Genomic DNA, 22258 nt, shown 5'->3' with positions numbered 1-22258 from the left:
GCATTGGGATTATACCGTAGACCATATTTCAGGACAATGAGAAAAACGCTATAACAGCTACAGACCTCAAGGTTTATTAGCACCATTAACTGGTCTTATATCAGCATCACAGAGCTCCATTCAGTCATATAGTGTGAAAATGTGTGGCCTGGGATCTTTCTCATATTACTACAAGCAGCATCTGGGATCTAACTACATATTGACTAATGCAGACTATCTCATGTCTATTTATAAAGGACTTGGTATATTTTCAGTTATATACAAGGTCAAAACCAGGAATGAGTAGGATGAGGGAGGAGGAATCCTGCTGGTTTTGACTTCAAACAGAAAGAGAAGAATCAAGGGGCTGACATACAAGAAAAAGGCTTAGGAAGACAAAAGAAAACAAGCAAGATGTAAACAGAATTAAAAACACAAAATGAGGTTAAAGCATTAACAAGGAGAAGATTTAGAATTCATGGGAGTCATATATGTAAGAGAGATTTTTCTTTTCTTGTGTTTATTTGAGCAATGCAGACAATCTAATCCCAAATAACATTAGCAAACTGACAATATAAGTAAGCGTATTATAAAATACTTAATAAACCAACAATATGTAATTTTAGTTTATTATTAGAAAACAATCTGAATATTGACTACAAAAAGGCAGGTATGAGGCATGAAGGCAGCAACTCAGGGAATGGAGAAAGGCTTTTTCATGACTTCCTTCCACCAGTGCTTAACCTGAAGATTGTCATTGCTTGATAAATATGTTTATCCCACATGGTCATAACTACAGTCTTTTTTTTTTTTTTTTTTAGGGCTCAGCATGCTACTGCAACATCAAGGAATAATACTCACTATTTCAAGATAACTCTTCTGATTTTCAGAAATTTTGCTTTTCTGAGGGGTGAAAAATTTGAAACTCTTCTGTTAAAATATACATTGAAAAGTCACAATAGCACAAAGATTTCTCTTGCTTTGAAATGCTGGACAAGTAGTCCCTAGCATTTTGGGAAGCACAGGTGAGGGTGGATTTTTTTCCCTTATTACTTTATGCTACTTAGATGACTGCAGAGACAGTAGGAGAGTTTTGGGACCTATCCTTGGACAGAATGTTCTCAACTTGGCCAGATTTAGGTGAACATCTTAGAAACAACACTGCAAACTTAGAGTCCTAAGACAACAGCAGTTACAAGAATTATTTTGGAGGATGTAGTTTCAGACAGCTCTGGGTATCAGGGAACCCGTTCCTCTCTCACCCAGTCCTACAGAATATAGGAGCATTTTCCCTAGACTCTGTAATTTCTGTCCCATAACTCACAATCCAATTTCCTTTACTGGAAATGAACAAGGCAAAGGAGTGGGCCAAGTCATGGAGAAATAAAGGGCAGTAATAATGGTAATGTCATTGCATAATTATCTGATTGAATTTGGTATTATAACTTTAGAATCACTGCATTACCATGACTTCATATGTTACTCTTTTGTACCATTTCCCTAGTGCAAAAGGAGTTAATTCTCCTGCTGGGAACTTCCCTGACACAAAAACAATCCCTGTCAATTGGAAGACCAGTTCAATAGGAAGACCAGTTAGCCAGCTCTTTCTCAGCAGCCCTGAAAGAGAGCTGTAGATCTGTTACAGAGATAATTGTACTTGGTCCTACTAATATGTGACAGAAAAAGACACTATTGGCAGAAATAAGCAAAGAACATAAAGGGTTTGACTCACAGCTTCTCTTGGGATTTATTTGCATCTATTCAGCTGTATGGTGATTTCAAACATGTAGTCCATGGGCTATTATTGAAGGACTGGGAGATTTGCAAAAGCTAGCAAAAATTCAAGCCTGTTGTTGAAAGCATAAGCACACCAGATAAGGATCTTTACCTCCACTGTGATTTTTTTTACAGTCCACAGACTGAGATGCAAAAGTCCTAAATCACAACAAAGTTACTTTGTAACATATTGGGTGCAAAGAAGAGGAAGACAGGCTCTTTTCAGTGGCAACGGGCACAAACTAAAACACAGGAGGTTCTGTCTAAACACCTGGAAACACTTTACTGTGTAGGTGATAGAGCACTAGAACACGTTGCACAGAAAGATTGGAAATCTTCAAAATTTGTCAGAACAGGTGACCCTGACTGTCCAATGGGATATTCCATACACAGGGCATCATGCTCAGCAATAAATCTGAAGTAAAGAAGAAGGAAGGGGAGAATGTTTGGAATGATGGCATTTATTTTCCGAAGAAACTGTTATGCAGGATGAGCCCTATTTTCCTGGAAGTGCCTGATCACCTGCCTGTCTACGGGAAATAGCAAATGAATTTGTGGTTTTCCTTTGTTTGCATGCACAGCTTTTGCTTTACCTAGTAAAATGCCTTAATCTCAACTCATGAGTTCTTGGACTTTTACCTTTCCAATTCTCTCTCCCAACCCACCTGGGAAGAGTAAGAGAGTGGCTGTGTGGTGCTGAGCTACTTGCTGGGGTTAAACCAGAACACCTCGAGAGATCCCTTCTAACCACAATCATTCTGTGATTCTGTGATATTCACAAAAGCAATGCAGAAGAGATGGACATAGTTTCTCTGGGTGAATGCTGATGAGCACATTATAGAAATAAAGCACCGCTGCAAAAGCTGAGCGCAGCTTCAGAGGTGACACATTTCAAAAAGTTCTCCTTCATTACAATAGTAGTCTTGGTGGAATTGCTTTCTAATTTAAATGCTGAATCTGTTTTAATATTAGTCTAGCCCCTGATGATGGTTTTCATAAATCTGATGAAGAAAAATTTTGCATATACTTTCCTTCTTCTGTGAATTGAATATTTCCTGTTTACAGGATTTCTCTTTCACTTAATTAAACATCTCTATTCTTACAGAGTTCCTGTGTAACTCCTACTTTGTGGGAAGGAGGACAAAGATAAGACTGAAGATAACACCTTTCTTTCTTTTTGAGCAATAGTTGCTCAAATTATAACACTCAAGCAGGATGTGATATTGATCTTTTACTGTTATTTGGGGCAAACATAATTATAGCTCTCTTGTGTTTGCATTGCTCAGTAACATTACAAGACCTGACAGCTGTACGAGCATCACAGAAGAAAAAAGAATTTTGCAAGAAGATTGTTCAGATCAAGTTTTATGAAGCATATGCATTTTTTATACCTTGCTTTGTACTGCAGCTAAATTCACTAGGCAAATTCACATCTCAACTTATTTACAAATAAGTAGTATTCTTCCTACATGTACCAGATCTGAATATAAATTATAATCTCTTACTGAAATTTGAAAACAAATGGAGGAAATACTTAGAAAATTGGTATTATACTCAGAAAACTGGAAACAGAAGGCTCGGTTTCTCTACCTGACTGCCTTTATCTTATTTCACGACCCCCCCAAAAAGTACCAGTCTTCAGCTCTACTTTTTCTGCAGTCTGTATTTGCTCTATCTAGTTAGGCTGTAGACTTCTGGATTGGACACTGTCCCCTCTTCTCCCTGAGAAGTAGCTAGTACTATAGTGGTTGGAGTAGTGTCTTAAGTGATACAGCAATAAGCATAAAACTAATAGATAATTCTGCCAATACATTTGCCAACACAAATTATTCTGAATTGGTAAAGTTTTTAATAATTAATGGAAGGACTCTGACTTTAAATGATGCACTTCAGAAAACTGCAGATTAAAGCTAAAAAATCAACTCTGCAGCATTAAGACGGAGAATATGAACCATGAGTAAATCTTGCCGTTTTTAATGTTTAAAACTGAGGAAAGGAGAGGAGGATATTTGCTCTACAAATGAGAGAACCGATGTTGTAGACCAGTATTACAAGCTGATCCTATGAAACACAGCCTGTTAGGTTTATAAAGAATCCTTATTAGAATGACAAAGGTCTTGGTCTCGACACAACAGTCAAACACAGGCTTAAATCAACGTCAATACATGCATAATTTGCTAACATCAAAAGAAATGCTTGTGTTACTGTAAAGTTAAGCATGGTTGTATTACGTTTCCTCAGCTGGCTTTGAATGAATCTTGTACATTTGAATGAAAGGTTTACCTTAAAAAAAAATCTCCAAAGTTCAATATTACAGCCACTGGAGGTCAAAAACCTTGCCTGGACATATGACCATGACTTCAATGACAGTGACCTTACCACTAGTGCATGATGATGTCATTTAAACTCTCTGTCTTTCTGTTGATCCATTTAAGAAATGATTAAGACTTAAACATAGCACCTGACAGATTATTTAAATAATTAATTAGAAAGAACATACAGATCACTGCATTAAGTTACTGTTAAAGTAACTAAAGAAGTATTGTGTTGTTACCACAGATGCAGAAATAAATATCCACATTTGGAAGGTGGCTGTTTTAAGGCTTTGCATGAATTTCAGATTCACAGACAAGACAAAAACTTGACTGTTGGACATTAGCAACTTGGTTTCCGTGGTTATTGCCCCAAGTGTTTTACCATGCTTTTTTTTTGTTCTGGATATTTTAATAATTTGTTTTATAGCCTTGTCCTACTTAAGTAGTTTCTGAACTAAGGAGAAAAATGGGATTTTATTCCTCTATCTTCTTTGTTACATGCAATTTATGAGTATAATCCTGTAGCACAATTCATAGGTTAGAGGACTAAACTTCAGGTAATCATTCAAGTTTTGGGAGGTGGCAGAAGCTAAAAATAAAGGCTGCTTCACAAAGAAGGAAGAGTTGATGAGACACTAGGAGGAATGGTCTTGCTTGAATCCAGTTAAGAAACATCTGAAATGTGGATAATTTTTAAAATGCTGAAGAAATGCAACAAATCTAAAATCTTTCAATTGATTGATTGATTGATTGATCTTTCATTGATAATATAACTCTCAAGATTTTTGACAAGACAAGGTATTTTAGGGGAACTAGCAATACATCTTTATTATTTGACAAGAATTACACTGACTTGGTGGCGTCGATGGCATTTGAAATAAGTCTATGAAGACATAATAAATGAGGCTAGATTTTGCAGAAAGAAAATTTATTTTACCGGTCATGGAACCTACTTGTTTTTCTTATGGTTGCATATACCTTCATATATATATATTGATATATATTCATATATATATATTCATATATAGCTTCAAATAGCTTATTGACTAACCTCAAATGAAGATCATAAAAAGTGTTTCATCTTATGATCATACTGGCTCACTCCTGCACCATGTTAAACAACTGAAATTAGCTGAGCCACCATAGAAGATGTCAAAGTTCAAATCAACAGCTTTTATTTTTCTGAGAAAGATATTAAAGTATAATGGCTTGCTTGTATTTAAAGATGTATTTCAGAGACCAAAAATATCAGATTGCAATTTAAGACGACCCAACTCCTGTGTAAAAGTACTTTGTATAAAAGCAGTAGGCAAATAGAGCAGAGGGTTGTGCATTTGCAGAAATATTGCAACAGCATGAAGAGATAACTGTCTGTGTGAGAAGATAATGCAAAATAAGTAAGCACAGGTGAAATACGGTAGGTATCTTTTTGTTTTGATCATTTCTGTGTGATATTCCTGTTATTTCTTGGGCCATGACTTAGATAACTTTTCATGCCTGTTGGGGGTCTTTCAATTTGATTTGGATTTTAGAATGCTTTCCATTTTCTACATCAATCTGTAAGAAGAACTCTTTATAAAGATGCAGAATCTGCAAAGCACTTGAAAAACTCATCTAATTCATCCTTGGCTGAAGGCAGGTTCAACTGTACCTATGTAATTCCTAAGAGATTTTTTTTTTCTTCCTAATTTTCACTGAGAGTTACATTACAAACCACTTCTACAATTCTTTCTCAGGGCTTGAGATGATAACAATTAGCATTTTCTCTTATGTTTAAACTGAAAATGAAATTGCTTATAATTCATCATCTGCTTTTTTCAGTACTTTAAGATGAACTTCAGCTCACCAGTTCCAACAGATTAGAAAATATTTTACACAAATACTTTCCAACCTGGAGCACGCAGAGAACACAGTCCTACGTCATTGATACTGGTTGTGATAGCTGTCTGATGGCAGCTAGCCTTCTTGACAGTGTCATGAAGATTTTTTACACCATTGTCTTTGCAGCATAATTTATCAAGAGCTATTCTTATCCACTTAGTAGTGTATAAGGTTTTCTTTCCCGTTCTTCAAACTTGTTGAATTTATAGGTTCATATATGTTGTTCCTGCTCACACTTCACACTTTATTGCTCTTCCTCAATGTTCATGCCTCATTTTTAATTTGTACTTAAAAACCTAACCCATATGACTTTTTTTTTTTTTTTTTTTTCCCCTGTGGTCAGTGAGTACTTAAAGTTGTTTTCTTGTAGCAGCATTTTCACCTTTTCCTCTGTAAAGAGCAACTTGCATCCTATTCTTTTTAAACTAGCAGGCTCCAACCAAATGGACAAAGTTCCAATGATATTTTATTTAGGAATTCTGAGTTTAGCGAAGTTACTTTCCTGAAATCTTTTGGTTTTACTTTGTATCTTAATCCTGAGAATAATAAACTCCATCATCTTACAAACATTTTCTTTGCCCTTCCTTTAAAAATCTTTTAGGTCTGTGGAGAATAAAACCTATTCTGAAGCTTTTGTCAAGAAAAGCCTCATTTTTATTCAGTTCTGCTGTGTTCTCCCACCTTAGTCAGATTAACACCTTCCCATCAGTTGACAACTAACTGGGAAGGAATGCTATCCTGTACTCCTAAGGTGCAAAACCCATCCTTGTTCAACATTCAGAGCATGTCATCTTATTATCAAGAGAGCTGAAGTCTGATAACAGTTACCTTAGGGATACACCTGTCACTTGATCCTCTAGTAAAAGGACTGACAAAAGCACTACTTGAGTTCAACCTCTATGCACGGGCCTCAGAAAGCACATATGTTTTTACATTCATGTATGATTTTATATTGATTTACATTTACATACGTTATTAATTTGAACATGAGTCAGCAATGTTGAACATGAGTCAGCAATGTGCCTGTGTAGTTAAGATGGCTAATGGTATTCTTGGCTGCATTAGGTCAAGAGAATTGATTCCTCTCTCTACTCAGCATTGGTAAATCACAGAATCACAGAATCATCTAGGTTGGAAGAGACCTCCAAGATCATCTAGTCCAACCTCTGACCTAACACTAACAAGTCCTCCACTAAACCATATCACTAAGGGCTACATCTAAACGCCTTTTAAAGACCTCCAGGGATGGCGACTCAACCACTCCCCCGGGCAGCCTATTCCAATGCCTAACAACCCTTTCAGTAAAGAAGTTCTTCCTAATATCCAACCTAAACCTCCCCTGGCGCAACTTTAGCCCATTCCCCCTCGTCCTGTCACCAGGCATGTGGGAGAATAGACCAACCCCTACCTCACTACAGCCTTCTTTAAGGTACCTATAGAGAGCGATAAGGTCACCCCTGAGCTTTCTCTTCTCCAGGCTGAACAATCCCAGCTCCCTCAGCCGCTCCTCATAAGACTTGTTCTCCAGACCCCTCACCAGCTTCGTTGCCCTTCTCTGGAATCGCTCGAGCACCTCAATGTCCTTCTTGTAGTGAGGTGCCCAAAACTGAACACAGTACTCGAGGTGTGGCCTCACCAGAGATGAGTACAGGGGGACAATCACTTCCCTAGTCCTGCTGGCCACACTGTTTCTGATACAAGCCAGGGTGCTGTTGGCCTTCTTGGCCACCTGAGCACACTGCTGGCTCATATTCAGCCAACTGTCAACCAATACTCCCAGGTCCATGTCTGCCCGGCAGCTTTCTAACCACTCATCTCACAGCCTGTAGCACTTTGGGGTTGTTGTGCCCCGGGTGCAGGACCTGGCACTTGGCCTTGTTGAACTTCATATAGTTAAGGATGCATCTAAAGTACTGTGTCCAGTTCTGGGCCTCCCAGTACAAGAGAGATATGGACATACTAGACCTTTCATCAGACGGCCTTCCATCAGAGGGCCAACAAGATGATGAAGGGACTAGAGCATCTCTCCTATGAGGAAAGGTTGAGAAATCTTGGGCTTTTCAGGTTGGAAAAGAGGAGGCTCAGTGGGATCTCATCAATGTCAATAAATACCTGAAGTGAAGGTACAAAGAGAGCTATGTTATTTTCAGTGGACAAGAAGCAATGGGCACAAACTGGAACACAGGATGTTCTGTCTAAACACCAGGAAGCATTTTTTTACTGTGTGGGTGACAGAGCACTGGCACAGGTTCCCAAGGAAGTTTTAGAGTCTTCCTCCTTGGAGATCACCACGAGCCATCTGGACATGGTCCTAGGCAACCTCTCTAGGTGACCCTGATTGAGCAGGAGGGTTGGACCAGATGACTTCCAACCTTAATTATTCTGTGATTCTGTAATTCTGTGATTCCCTATTATGTTGCTACTGTTCCCATGGAAAGCCATGTTGGGCAGCAGTCATGGTGTTAGATCAGCTACCACAAAATTTCAGAAAATTTCAGTGCTTTATTCTCAAAATGCTTGATCCATTCATGTGGAGTACTTCTGTACTTTTGCATCTTCTTGATCGCTTTGTGGTGTCTTGCTTTTCCTTTTCCTTCTAGCCTCCTTTGTTGCCTATAGGGCATACACTTTCTCATCTTAGAGAGTGACTGGTTGCAGGTGGAACAAACCTGGTTCTGGTTACTTAGTGTCATATTTGACTGTTTTTAACACATTGTCCTTAATTTTATAAATAATTTGAAGAATGTGGCTTTAAAATCGTAATTATGTTTGAAATAAAAGAGAAATACAATTTTAATGTCATATCATGTAATAAGAAAAGACCTGAGCCAGAATCCCAGAGACTTTTTGAAATACTTTCATATTCTATAAAAACCATCCCCTTTTCTTCATACTCATGTAACTACCTCTATCTATTTACAAGGTGAAGACAGAAGACATAGACTTGAAATTCTCTGAACATTTCCATACAAGGAAGTTATCCATTAGGAAGTTACATATATCTATAAGACATCCATTTCTTCTTTGTAAATGGTCCACCAGATGGTTGCACTCTATAGCTACAGTTGTTTGTGGATTATTGCTAATTGAAACGTCAACACTTATACAAGGAGTCTGCAGTGGTGCTCCCGTCAAGAGCTCTAAACCTGTGGATTTACTGGGTAGTGCATTATGTGTTAATTTTTTCTTTCATATCATAAACAAACAAACAAAAGCAAAAACTGAAAAAGCAATGCTGACAGAACTTTCTAGAAATTGCTGTTCAGCTGGGGAATTGGGGGGAAGAGGAGGGAGAGAACTTTTCCTTTATGATTTTATATGGAATCTTTATTATTTGTTTTAAAGGTACAAGAAGATAGTGATTATTTAACAGTTAGGTGTCTTACTGAAAATTTAGCCTATGAATATAAAAAAATGTCAGAAATGAGAATACATTCTAAAACAGCAGAATCCAAATCCAGTGACATCCTTAAACAAAGCATTTGTAAATTCTAAAATTTATAATTTTAGACACAGGATGCTTCCTGCATTATTTTAAAAGATACAGATCATTTGAGAATATACATTAAATAAGACTGAATCAGATCTAAATTCACATCAAAACAAATGTCTATAAGTAAGTTTGTAGATGACACCAAGTTGGGGGGAAGTGTCAGTTTGCTAGAGGTTAGGAAGGCCCTGCAGAAGGACCTGGACAGGTTGGATCGATGAGCAGAAGCCAATGGGATGAGGTTGAACATGGCTAAGTGCTGGGTCCTGCACTTTAGCCACAACAACCCCATGCAGTGCTACAGGCTTGGGGCAGAGTGGCTGGAAAGCTGTGCAGAAGAAAAGGATCTGGGGGTGCTGACTGATGCTCACCTGAACATGAGCCGGCAGTGTGCCCAGGTGGCCAAGAAGGCCAACGGCATCCTGGCTTGTATCAGGAATAGTGTAGCCAGCAGGACCACGGAGGTGGTCGTCCCCCTGTACTCTGCTCTGGTGAGGCCACACCTCGAGTACTGTGTTCAGCGTTGGGCTCCTCAGTACAAGAAGGACATCGAGGCTCTGGAACGTGTCCAGAGAAGGGCAACAAAGCTGGGGAAGGGCCTGGAACACAAGTCTTCAAGAGGAGTGGCTGAGGGCATTGGGGTTGTTTAGTCTGGAGAAGAGGAGGCTCAGGGGAGACCTCATTGCTCTCTACAACTACCTGAAAGGAAGTTGTGGGGAGCTGGGGGTCAGCCTCTTCTCGCAGGTAACTAGTGATAGGACTAGAGAGAATGGCCTCAAGTTGTGCCAGGGGAGGTTTAGGTTGGAAATTAGGAGACATTACTTCTCTGAAGGAGTAGTCAGGCATTGGAACGGGTTGCCAAGGAAAGTGGTGGTGTCACCGTCCCTGGGGGTATTTAAGGAAAGTTTGGATGTGGTGCTTAGGGACATGGTTTAGTGGGTGACATTGGTGGTTAGGTGATGGTTGTAGCAGTTGATCTTGAAAGTCTTTTCCAACCTTAATTATTCTATGTGTAGTGTTAACAGTACAGTTCAGAAATGCAGATAGGATAAGGAAACTAATACCTAGTAAGGTTGACAGTAAAGAGATGACAGTCGGAATGAAGTTGTTTTGGTGTGTGACAATAGAATGAAATCTGAAAACTGTCACTGAATGTGACTCTTGGTTCTTCATTAATTGTCCTAAGTCTATAGCAATATCTATGTTCTCATTCATAATTCCTGGAAAATAGCAGGTAAGTTGATCACCAAATTTGGAAATGAGAAGAAATGCTGTTTCACATGAATATTGCCAGAAAGAAATTTAGGGAATTCAGTCATCAAGCATGGGAAGGCTTGAATAATACTGCTTTTATTTTCTCATTACTATTGGAATATTTAGGCAATACTTTTGTTATTAGACAGAAGTCTTGTTTTAGGATAGAGGACATCTACATTGGAAAGTCTGCCCTTCTTCTGCAGCTCCACTTGCTAAAGATTATATCTACTTTGGAGGAAGTCAAGACAAGAATCTTAATTTCTGAGGGTTCCCCAGAAGCTAACGTAGTTTAATTTAGTTTTCTCTTCCCAGGATACTTGGTAAGTCTGCTTTCTTATTTGCATCTTGCTCAAAATGCAGTGCCAGTACTGCTCAGTGCTTTAATTTATAAACAACTTCCAGTATTGTACCTCTTATGCATTCTTCACATTCCCTTCCCTGGCTATGAAGAGGAAGATTGATTTTCAATTCTTAATCCCAATTTTTCAGATCACCTAACTTAATAAGGTCGGCCCCACTTACATTTAAAGCTTTTTTCTGGAGTCTTAAGCTGAATGGCAAGCATCTCATTAATTTTTGGTATCCCTATGTTGTGTCTCATCTCAAATAACCAATGTCCAAGAGGGGTGCATCCTGAAATCCATTATATTTTGCATTTCCTCACTTCTAAAAAGCATTTCACTGTCCTCCTCCAGTCATACCCCTAATGCAAAAAAAAAAAAAAAAAAAAAAAAAAAGTAGTTTTCAGAATGGCTGTTAATAGCCTTTGTATTCGTTACTTCCTTTCTGATAACCTACCTACCCTTGTAGGTATCATACTTAAAGGATAACCTTTTTCACTATCCTTTTATACTTCCTATGTGAACTCAAGAATCCCACTGTCAACTTGGAGAAAACCCTTTGTTTTGTGTGTTAATTTAAAAATAAATTCAGAACCTCAGTTTATCTGCCAGATATTATCCTGCCTAAATGTGTGGTGATATATCAAAGGACAAGGGTGAAGAAGGAAGATCCATACGAAACAAAATAAAAGCAAACTGAAGGTGCTGTCATACAGGGTAACGAAGATGTTTTTAGAGAAAGGAATAGATTGTTGTCTACCTGGCAATTCAAAGCCTGTGCATTTCTCAATCCACATTTAAACTCAAAGTGTCTGTTCCTTAAGGATGCTGGCTTGAGGGGCTGGAAGTGCATGGGTGGGTGGGATATACAGAGTGAATCAGGAAATACTGACATAGGACAAGGATACCTGCCATCTGGGTTGGAAATGAATGGCCAGTTTTCCTCAGCGATATCTGAAAAGACATAGCTGGAAAGATGATGGAGGTGTCGAGGAGAGGGATATATATGGACCATTATTGTTCTTATCCATTGCTGTGCATGCTACTTACTTTTGGATGGATAAGTAATGCTCCATTTTGAAGAAGATATTTTTAATTCACTTTAATCTTCCTCTGTCACGGGCTCTTGTAGCCATGAATGAAAGGACATATAGATACCAAATTAGCTTAATGGGGAATGACCCCTTAATCAGCAATATGATTCCAAAAAATACTTTAAAACAAACAGCTACAAAAATCATCACTTGAAACAGTATAATAAATATTTCTTGTGAGACAATATCTTAATGGGACGTAAGAAAGTTAAAGCTGTTTATATGCATCTGTCATGGGTAAGCTGGTAATACAGCAGACTCAAATAGCCAGTAACGTGATTCAAATAAATAAAACCATTGCACAATTTCTATGCAATTACTCTTATTTCCCATCAAAATAGATATCCTGTACAAAATCATAAACTATATTGTATAAATAAATATATTATAAATTATATAAATAAAATCTGTGTCTAGTGAAAAATCTATGCAATGCCAGTCTCTTTTCTTCATGATGAAAATGCAAATGAAACTATTAATAGTTTATAAACGAGACTTAGCTAGAAGACAGCTAATGTGCATACTGCTCTAAGCTAAATAAAAAATTCTATTAAATTCATTGATGTAAAATCCCAAATCATTTTTTTTTTATTATTTTGAAAATGCATCCTTAAATATTCATCCTTCTTTGGGTTTCTCTTAGGGGAAAAAAAAAATTAAAAAACGTCTTTGTACCCTAACATCACAACACCTGAAAAAAAAATTAAAGGAACTGATGGTGATTTTTTTTCCCTACAGAATCTTAGCACTATGCAGTGAAATAAAAATGCTCCTATAACAACCTAGCCTCTTATCTCATAAACAGAATGCAACTTAAACAGGATATAGCTGCAATGCAGAACCACCTATTCAGATTCTATGCAGGAAAAATATTGTGCTGCTGCAAAACCATGTGATGGAAAAAAATTAAATACCTGTCTTTCCTGTAGACTACAAAATGAATAAAAAACTCAGAGTTTACAATTTGCTTAGTGTATTAACCTATGGACCTCAATATTGTAAAGTGAAAATATGGATCAACTCCGACAATTTTCATAGGACAAATAGAGTCTGGATTAAATATTTCTCAGGAATCTGAGGGAAATCAATACTGTTTACAGAACTAGTAAAGCTTAGTTTGGATGCCAAATCTTAAGCCTTTCATTTGTAAGTTCTTATCTATAAAGCCTTTAAGGTAAGCTTTGTTCCTAAAGTTTTGATGTTGTCTCAATGACTCCAATTGTGAATGTAACAAGACAAAAAAAAAAAAAAAAAAAAAAAGGAACTGAAACTGGCTTAATGTGTTTTATAGATTTTCTGTCACCAAATTATTATTACTGGTCCCCTGTTGGCACTATTGCACAAAGATGTCTTAAACGCAACTTCCAACCATTTGATTGAGATTTTTCTATAACAGAGTTAAACCCCTGGGTAATTGTCAGGAACCTCCCTGGAATACTGAGAGACTAAGAGACAAGAAAACACAAACATCCAATGATCTGAACTGAAAATAGATCTTCTTTGCTCTGAGATAATCAATGGAATCCTGCAAACCCTTGCATGCATAGACTGTATAGGATTCACATGAAATAATAAATATTTAAGATAGATGGGTAATATATAAAGATGAGGGACATTATAAAAAATTAAATTTTAGAGCAGAATCAGTGATTGATAATGTCGTTTAAATAACAGAATTAAACACTTGTCTTCTTTTCACAGTGCTAGGTGATTATTTTCTTTTTACAGTTCTTCCTCTGAACAACTCACTTGGAAGGAAAGAGAAGCACTGAAGTGAAAAATGACTTCATCTGCCTGCTTGAAGAACTTCTTATCTGGATGGTGATAGTCCTGTACATTACAATTAACAGCAAAAACATCATAGATTAAAAGGTTATCTTATAGGTGAACGTACTGAAAAATTTTGTCTCTGTGTGAAAGTGTAGTAGTTTACTTTGTGCTAAACAGTGAGCTAGAACAGCAGCAAGTGAAGAAGGTTTCTTCAAAACAATAAAAGCCTTATAAGCTAACAGAGGCACATGTCCCTAAAAATGATTTGAACCTTTTTGTTTTTTTTTTTTTTTGAAGTAAGGACTTCAGTTTGGTTTCCATTTAAGTTACTAGAAATTTAGGACTGTGTAGCTTATAGCTCAGTATTTTGAACGTTAATGCCTCCTATGGCCACACTGTAGGATTGTTGGATAGGCATATAAGTATATCTTATTCCAGAGGAAAATGCTCACTTTATTGTCTGTGGATGATGTCATGCAGATGATGCCTTGCTTTTGAACTTTAGTTGACTATGCTACTACTTTACTTGCAACATCCTGGTGACTTTACCCACAAACTTCAAATAAAATTAACTGCTCTGTGGATATCTGTTTCTTTTCATTCATATTCAGAGAAGCCTAGAAAACAAAGAAACAAACAAAAACCTTCAGTTAGGTAAGGAGAATTTCTACATTCTTGCACAGAATTCATTCCTTCACCAAGTAACTTTCTATCCTCAAATCATGTATCAATTCATTTCCTTTAGGATAGTTTTATAAATCCTACTTTTGCTCTGAAAACAAACAAACAAAACCAACAACAACAGCAACAACAACAACTTTATTTCTGGTTAAGGTGGAAGTAAAAATAGCTTCCTGTGCAGATCTGTATAGGCTCACAATCACAATAGTGCCAATCGCATCTCATCCCCTCTTCCCCGTCTCATTTTAAGATCATGGATTTCATGAACAAGGAAAAAAGGAAAGCCTTCACTATCTGTGTCATGTGATTACATGACAATGGTAGGACAGACCAAATAGGGAAATGGTTACGATGGTGGTGGGAAGGTAGCTACCAGGTCAGAAATAGACAGCGTAACAAGACAGGAACTGAGTAGAGGACACAGTTCAGTTCCACCAGTGCCTCTGCCAGAGGAGTGTGCAACTCGGCAGGATGAAAGAAGCAATAGATGAAGGCAGGAAGAAAATACCTTGAACTCGTGAAGTGTTCCATATAAGCCGCTCTCTCACTTCCCCTCCTCAAAGGGAAAGGGGGAGAAAATATAACACAAATGACTCAAGGGTTGAGATAAGGCCGGGGAGATCACTCAACAATTATCATGACAAGCAAAACAGACTCGGAGTAGGGAGATAATAAGATTTATTGCCTATTACTAACAAGCTAGAGAAGAGAGAAACAAAGGAAAGAAACAAAAAAATGCCTTCACCCCATCCACCCTCTTCCACCTCCTCCCCCCCAAGTGGCACAGGGGAACGGGGGAAAAGGGGTTGTGGTTAGTCTACAGCACTTCGTCTCTGCTGCTCCTTCTCAGTCACTATCTTCCCCTGCTCCCCGTGGGGTCCCTCCCACGGGATGCCGTCCTTCCAGAACTGATCCTGCAGGGGCTGCCCACAGGCAGCAGCTCTTCAAGAACTGCTCCCACACGGCTCCCTACCACGGGGTCCATCCCCCAGGAGCAAACTGCTCCAGCACGGGTCCCCCACGGGCGGCAGCTCCCCCCAGACCCCCTGCTCCTGTGTGGGCTCCTCTCCACGGGCTGCAGCTCCGGCCCGGGGCCTGCTCCTGCGGGGGCTCTCCATGGGCCGCAGCCTCCTCCAGGCCACATCCACCTGCTCCACCGGGGGCTCCTCCACGGGCTGCAGCGTGGAGATCTGCTCCGTGTGGGACCCGTGGGCTGCAGGGGGACAGCCTGCTCCACCAGGGGCCTCTCCACAGGCTGCAGGGGAACTGCTGCTGTGTGCCTGGAGCACCTCCTGCCCTCCTTCTGCACTGACCTTGGGACCTGCAAGGCTGTTACTCACTCCTCTCTCTCTCCCAGCTGCTGTGTAGCAGCATTTTTTTTTTTTCCCCGTCTTAAATCTGCTCTCACAGAGGTGCAAACAATATTGCTTATTGGCTTGGCTCTGGGCCGCGGTGTGGCCCTTATCTAATATGAGGCAGCTTCTGGATTCTTCTTGCAGAAGCCACCCCCTATGGCCCCCTGCTACCAAAACCTTGCCACATAAAACCACTACAGTAATAAACTCATATTCCTCCCCAAAATGAGTGGCAGCATGCCAGAATCATCTGAAAAAAGATGTGATAAAAGTAATGGTCATCTATGCCCCATTTTTCCCAGCTTCTGAGGGACTGTATAAAAAAATAAAATAAAAAGCCATCTGTTCTGGAGAAGCTGTCCTGAAATTTGAAGGTTTACCAGTTTGGGGACTGTCTGGATGCCTATTTTCTAATTATTTTGGGGACTGTCTAGATGCCTATTGTCTAATTATTTTTAGGACAGAGATCTGTTTTGAGAAGCAAATGTATCACTGAACTTTCTTTAATGCATTAATGAAAGTAGTCAGAGAAGGAAAAAAAGAGAACTACCAGTGAACTTAAGACTTTTCAACTGAGGGATGGATAAATACCAATGTGTAAAGCTGTGTAAAGCTATGCCTAAAACCCACTTCCACTTTCTTTGGGCTCCACAGCTGGGTTTCATATAATACGGTTTTAGATACCATTTGCTTTTAGATAGCTGCAAGGCACGTGTCTGCGTTCAAGATAGTCACTTTGGCCTCCCCATACTTAGAGAAAAACAGAACATTTACACTGGGCCTGTTCTGGCTTACATAAATCATGCTTGGAATGGATGAATCACTCACTAAAATGATGTATCTTTCTCCACTAAAAATAGTTCATGACATACAGATATCCCAATGTGGAGAGCTACAGTTGGCCGAATGAATCATGAACTATACCTCTGTATGTCCAGTACATCCTGAAATATTATGGAAGGAAAGTAAACTACCCGTTGACCCTTAATATTCACACTTTGCTCATATCATAAGATCAGATCATAAAATTTTCCATGTTATGAAGACTTTATCTGAATATGTTTCCTGGAATGTCTTCACAAGAAAATAATGGGCCTGTGAGAAAATACTAATTTATCATCCTACTAGTTCAGCTAATCTACTTTTTCATCATTTTACTACAGTGAAGGAAGATCGCTGTCTATGAATTCATTTAAATTCTTAAATAGTTATGTTCCAGAAAAGCTAAGACAAAGAGGAGATTTTTTTAAATTATTATTTTTTTTCCCTAACACAGCTCCAGTTAGATCTATCCCTATGACTTTGTGAGCTGGTTGTTTCATTATTATTATTATTATTATTATTATTATTATTATTATTATTATTATTATTTGTGTGTGTGTGTGTGTGTGTGTGTGTGAAGGGTAAGTGGCAGATATGAAATTATTAAGTTCATAGCTGTTACCCATGGAGTATATAACGCTGACTAAAATGGGACATGGCTCAAGTGAAATCTTTACTGATTTAGTATTTTCCCTGAGCAGACTCCACTAACCAATTAACACACTAACTGCTTATCTACAGAGAAAACTGAAAGGAGCCAAGTATCACTTTTTTTTTTTTTTTTTTTCCATTGCCATTGAAAATCAAAAAAGCCATCTAAGGCATAATCACATAAGTGCATCAACTTAATTTATAGCCATCCATTCTATGAAATAATTAAAATGGACTTTTACAGTCAGAGGGGAAAACAAAGTGTAAGTGATTAATAATTCTTTAATAAGAAAAAAATATCCTGGTTTATTAATAGCTTTTGTGTGGTTAATTAACACTCTAGCTTGCACTAGACAGTAACCTTTTAGAAAGTGGATTCTGCTATGTGTAATGAAAACAGAACTGGGAAATGGTGAAGTAATAATGGTTTCCTGGGTAGGGATAGGTAGTAGAGACTATAGAGGCTGTAAAAATCATTCTGCTTACAATGTGATATCTCAGCACTCCTCCACAGGATTTCAATAAAGACAGTTTGGTCACATGAAAGAGAAGTACTTAGAGATGTCGCCCAGAAAAGCACCAGACATTGTAAAACTCACAGAGCAGTGCCTTTTAACAACAATCTGCGGGTAGCAGACATGAAGAAAAAGAGTTTGGTGTCTCAGTATCTAGAATGTTCCAAGTAGATAAATCACTTCTTATTCCCCTTCAAATTTCATTAATCCATTTTACAAAACGATTGCCTTATCTATATGAACCTTAAAAATCTTAAATGACTCAGGTATTTGTTTTTACTTGAGTGTGTTTATCTGGCCAGTTCCCTAAAAGACCTATTTATGGCCAGGAAAGACATTGCTTAGTGAGCAACTTGTATCAGTGGTGAAGAACTATAATAATTTAAGTGCTTTTCTGTATTACCATCATTTAACTATTTGCTTTACCTTGGCTGCAGTCTCTGTTACACTGAGGCCAACAGTACCATTTGAATCCAGGCAGAAAAGAATTCCAGCAATATAAGTGCCAGCTACAAAGCAGCTGTGCCAAGAGAAGAGCAGTTGTTGTGAATAAATGAGATGAAGAGCAGTTGCGATGAAAAACTGTAGCATATAATACAAATGTGGAGGACAAGGGAGAGGGAAACAAAAGAGACAAACACTCAGGTGTCCAAACCATAGAAAAACAAAGAAGAAAAGACTGCAATTCAAAATAAATAATCTATATATTTGTCTATATATCTATAAATCCATACATATATACATATACATATATGTATGCATATATTTATAATACGGATATGTACAGATATATTACGCGTAGAAAAAATATAGAAAGAATACATACATACTATAAAGATATGTATATTCTCTCTGTGCATATATACATATACAAAGAAAGATGCAGAAAATAAACCATAGCAGTAAGTTAACTAACATAATGGAGCTGAGCAGAATTAACAAATTCAACATCCAGAAACTTTGGAAAGTTTAAAACTATAAAACAAATATGTAACTATCACACCAGACTTATGCTTGATAACTATCATTTTTTGCAAATGGCACCTAGGGTATACGACCCCTCTTGTGGAGGGGACACCATCCTTCTGTGGAGTCATGTGCTTCTTCTTTCATTCCTGTAGAGTCCTTAATCCTAGTCAACAAGAACAGTAGCAGAAGAAACTGTTCGTGCTTCAAAGGAAACAGGTTTAAGCTCCTGCTGCATAGTCATGGTTTGGATTAGGAAATAATAGGCTGTAGGAAGCCAGGAGTCAGAGCTGAGTACATTTTTAAAATCTTTAAGGCAGGCAGAAAGCTTGGAAGCTGTGCATAATTTATAGCTGTCTATCATCTTCCATCTCTTGATAACCCAGAAATGTGAACCTGGGAACTAAAGTAACTACTTAAAAAAAATCATTGCAGATCTATGTCTGCTAGCTGTTATTGATTTAAACAATTTCAATTTGTTTTCTTCTAATCTCAGCTCGTAAAGCAACAGCACCCAAAATACTTCTGATAGGATTGCCATTGTAAATTTTTAGTGAAATAAACACTTTTCGCAATTTCTAAATGTGACATTAATCTTATTCCAGGATATTCTTAGGGCTAATGATTTTTCATTATTGTGCTTATCATATACTGTATAGTGAATTAGGCTTTAAACTAAATACAGACAGTCCTGAGTCACAAGTTTAAAGTCAGAAATTTGTTAAAATTTGTTGCTGTCAGGGATTTTATTAGTATTCTTGAAAAAACAGTGAAAAAGAGTGAAAAACAGAAAGAGTAGAAAATAACCCATTATATACTGAAAAAATAAATAAACAGGGAGTTATGTTTTATTTCAATAAAGCTGATGTCAACTGAAAAAAAAAATAAATAAAAATAATAATAAAAAAGACCTGTAAGTAGAACAAATGGTCTTTTGGCTACAATTTAGTTTTATTTATTTAATTAATTATTTTAGTTTATTTTATTGCATTACACTTCATTTATAAAGGTCAGTGATTTAAATGTTCAAACAGAATTTTAGTTGTACTATAAAGGTAAATTGAATAATAAAAAATTTAAAAAATGGTTGAACACCCATAGTAATTGAGATTACCATGATCTGTCATATGCTAAAATATGTTTTCTTTACCTCCAAAAAGAGTAATAATGAAAACAAAACCACTACTATTTATGCCTGTTCTTTGAATCGGATATCTTTATCACTTCTTGTATTTTTATTTATTTTTTTTTCATTCCAGAATCTTTACTAGTGTCTTAGGCAAGGCTTATGATCAATACTTATTTGGAGATTATATGATTGAAAAAAACTTATGATAAATCAGCATTGAAAACAATATTTTGATTCCTAAAGCATCATTTTAATCAGTCTTATCTCTAGATTAGTTTAAATTATCTTAAATAAGGATGTATAATTTCTAATAAATACTCCATGCATAGATGCACAGATATGGAATCTGGAGGTGAAGCCCACGTGCACTGAAAAGAGTTTGGTGGCAGAAGGTACTTATGACATGGAGACTGAATGTGGTTGTGAGTTCTATGGTTCTCTTGCAACAGCCCACTTGCTAAAAAGATAGTTTGCTTTTACCATAGAATCTTTCTGTGAAATTATCCAGTATATAGTAGTTGAAATACTTTATCCTGAATTCACATTATCAATTTAAAAGTTTCCTTTTCACTTAAAAAAATATTTATTGACATCCCAAATTCATAATTTCCACACATTTCAGCAACAACTTTTTTATTTTCAAGCTATACTCCCACCTCAAATAGGGAGAATAAAAATGAACATCCAAAAAAGGTGTCTTGCTTTATCTTTCATGTTATAGCTTAGAGAAAATAAACAAAACTAATGCAGTCCTAACTATAACAGCATCACTCAACCTCATTGCCAAAGATAGTATTTGCCAAAGATGGTATTTGTAACAGCTTTTTAGGAGTGACTTTATTATACAATCCATCATATAGGTTTTGTCTCCATGGAATTAAGGTTATTGCACTATGTCAGCTTTCCTTTCTGTAGTTCTACTCATGTGAAACTTCTGAGCTGTTCATTGGAGGACTGGATTCAAAATATGTCCATCCCAACTACACTACATCATCAACAATATTACCACACAAAATTGCCTATGAACAGAAAAGAATAGCTTGGGCAGTGGTTCCTATTGTGGCAGACATTTAATAAGCTGGTTTGTGTGCAGTAGAGTTTCTTCCATTGAGATCTATGTGCAGTTCAGCTAAAATTCATTTGGCAGCAAAGCCTGCCAAAGGAGCAATTTAAAAACAATGGATTGCCAAGCAGCATAAATACATAAATAAATAAATAAAAGTGTAATTTTATTTAATAAATATCAACTGAAAGATAGATCCAAGAGGAACAGATGGTTTAGGTGCCTGGACATCATTTGTTAAATAACTGAATAAACTGAATATAATAGAATTCATGTTATAAAGTGCTAGTGACCATGGCACCCACATGCTGATATACAGAAAAGACCCCGAGGTCTTATAACTAATTCATCTACTCCTTATTTTCCTTTAGTTTTATAGCCTTATTCTTAACTTTCCCATGTCTTTGGTCATTCAAATTAGGCTTCAATGTAAGGTCTTTGCCATACCATGCTGGTAAGTTAAAGTGATACAGTTTTGATTATTACTTATCATGATGGAAAAAATGCTTTGTTTCCTGCTGCTAGACATGTCAGCACAGTCTCTGTTGATGCCTACACTGTATTTTGGGAAGTAACCTTAATCAATCCAAAAGCCATTGGCTGTCCATGCAAAAAAATAAAACTGGAAATGTGTTCTCAGGTGCAGTCAGAGAATGCCTGCCAGAACGCATGGGATCCTGCCTGCCAAAGCACATCTTTGGCCTCTTTGTGTCTGCTAGCACAACACCAGTTCTGGCCCAAAGCCCTGCAGAGAGTCCGCAGGGCAACTACATAGAGAGCAAAAGGCAGAGATTATTGATGGCTACACTCAAAACTGATTTTTAAAAAGCTGGGTTTCCAGATCTGAAGCCATGCCTCTAGGAACAGTGATGTTCCTAAACAGTGCAAGAACTGAAGTGGTCTGCTCCCTAAATCCCAGGGGTTTGTGATTTTACAAGCAAAATCTTAAACTGAAGCTAGAATGTAATGACTCGCCTGGATAAACCTAGAAGATTGGATTGGTGTATTTTTATTGACAATTACCTCAAAAGAGATGAATCTGTTAGCAAAACTAGAGATTCTGGCATGCCCTGCCCAACAGCCTTGCAACACAGAAGTTAATAGCACTATGTGCTATTACAAATTTACAGCATTAGTGGATAGGGGAAGAGCAACTGACATCATCTACCTGGA

Source organism: Anser cygnoides, chromosome 2 (assembly GCF_040182565.1).
Source record: "Anser cygnoides isolate HZ-2024a breed goose chromosome 2, Taihu_goose_T2T_genome, whole genome shotgun sequence".
In the NCBI taxonomy this organism is placed as follows: Eukaryota; Metazoa; Chordata; class Aves; order Anseriformes; family Anatidae; genus Anser; species Anser cygnoides.
Note: the sequence above shows the minus strand (reverse complement) of the source record.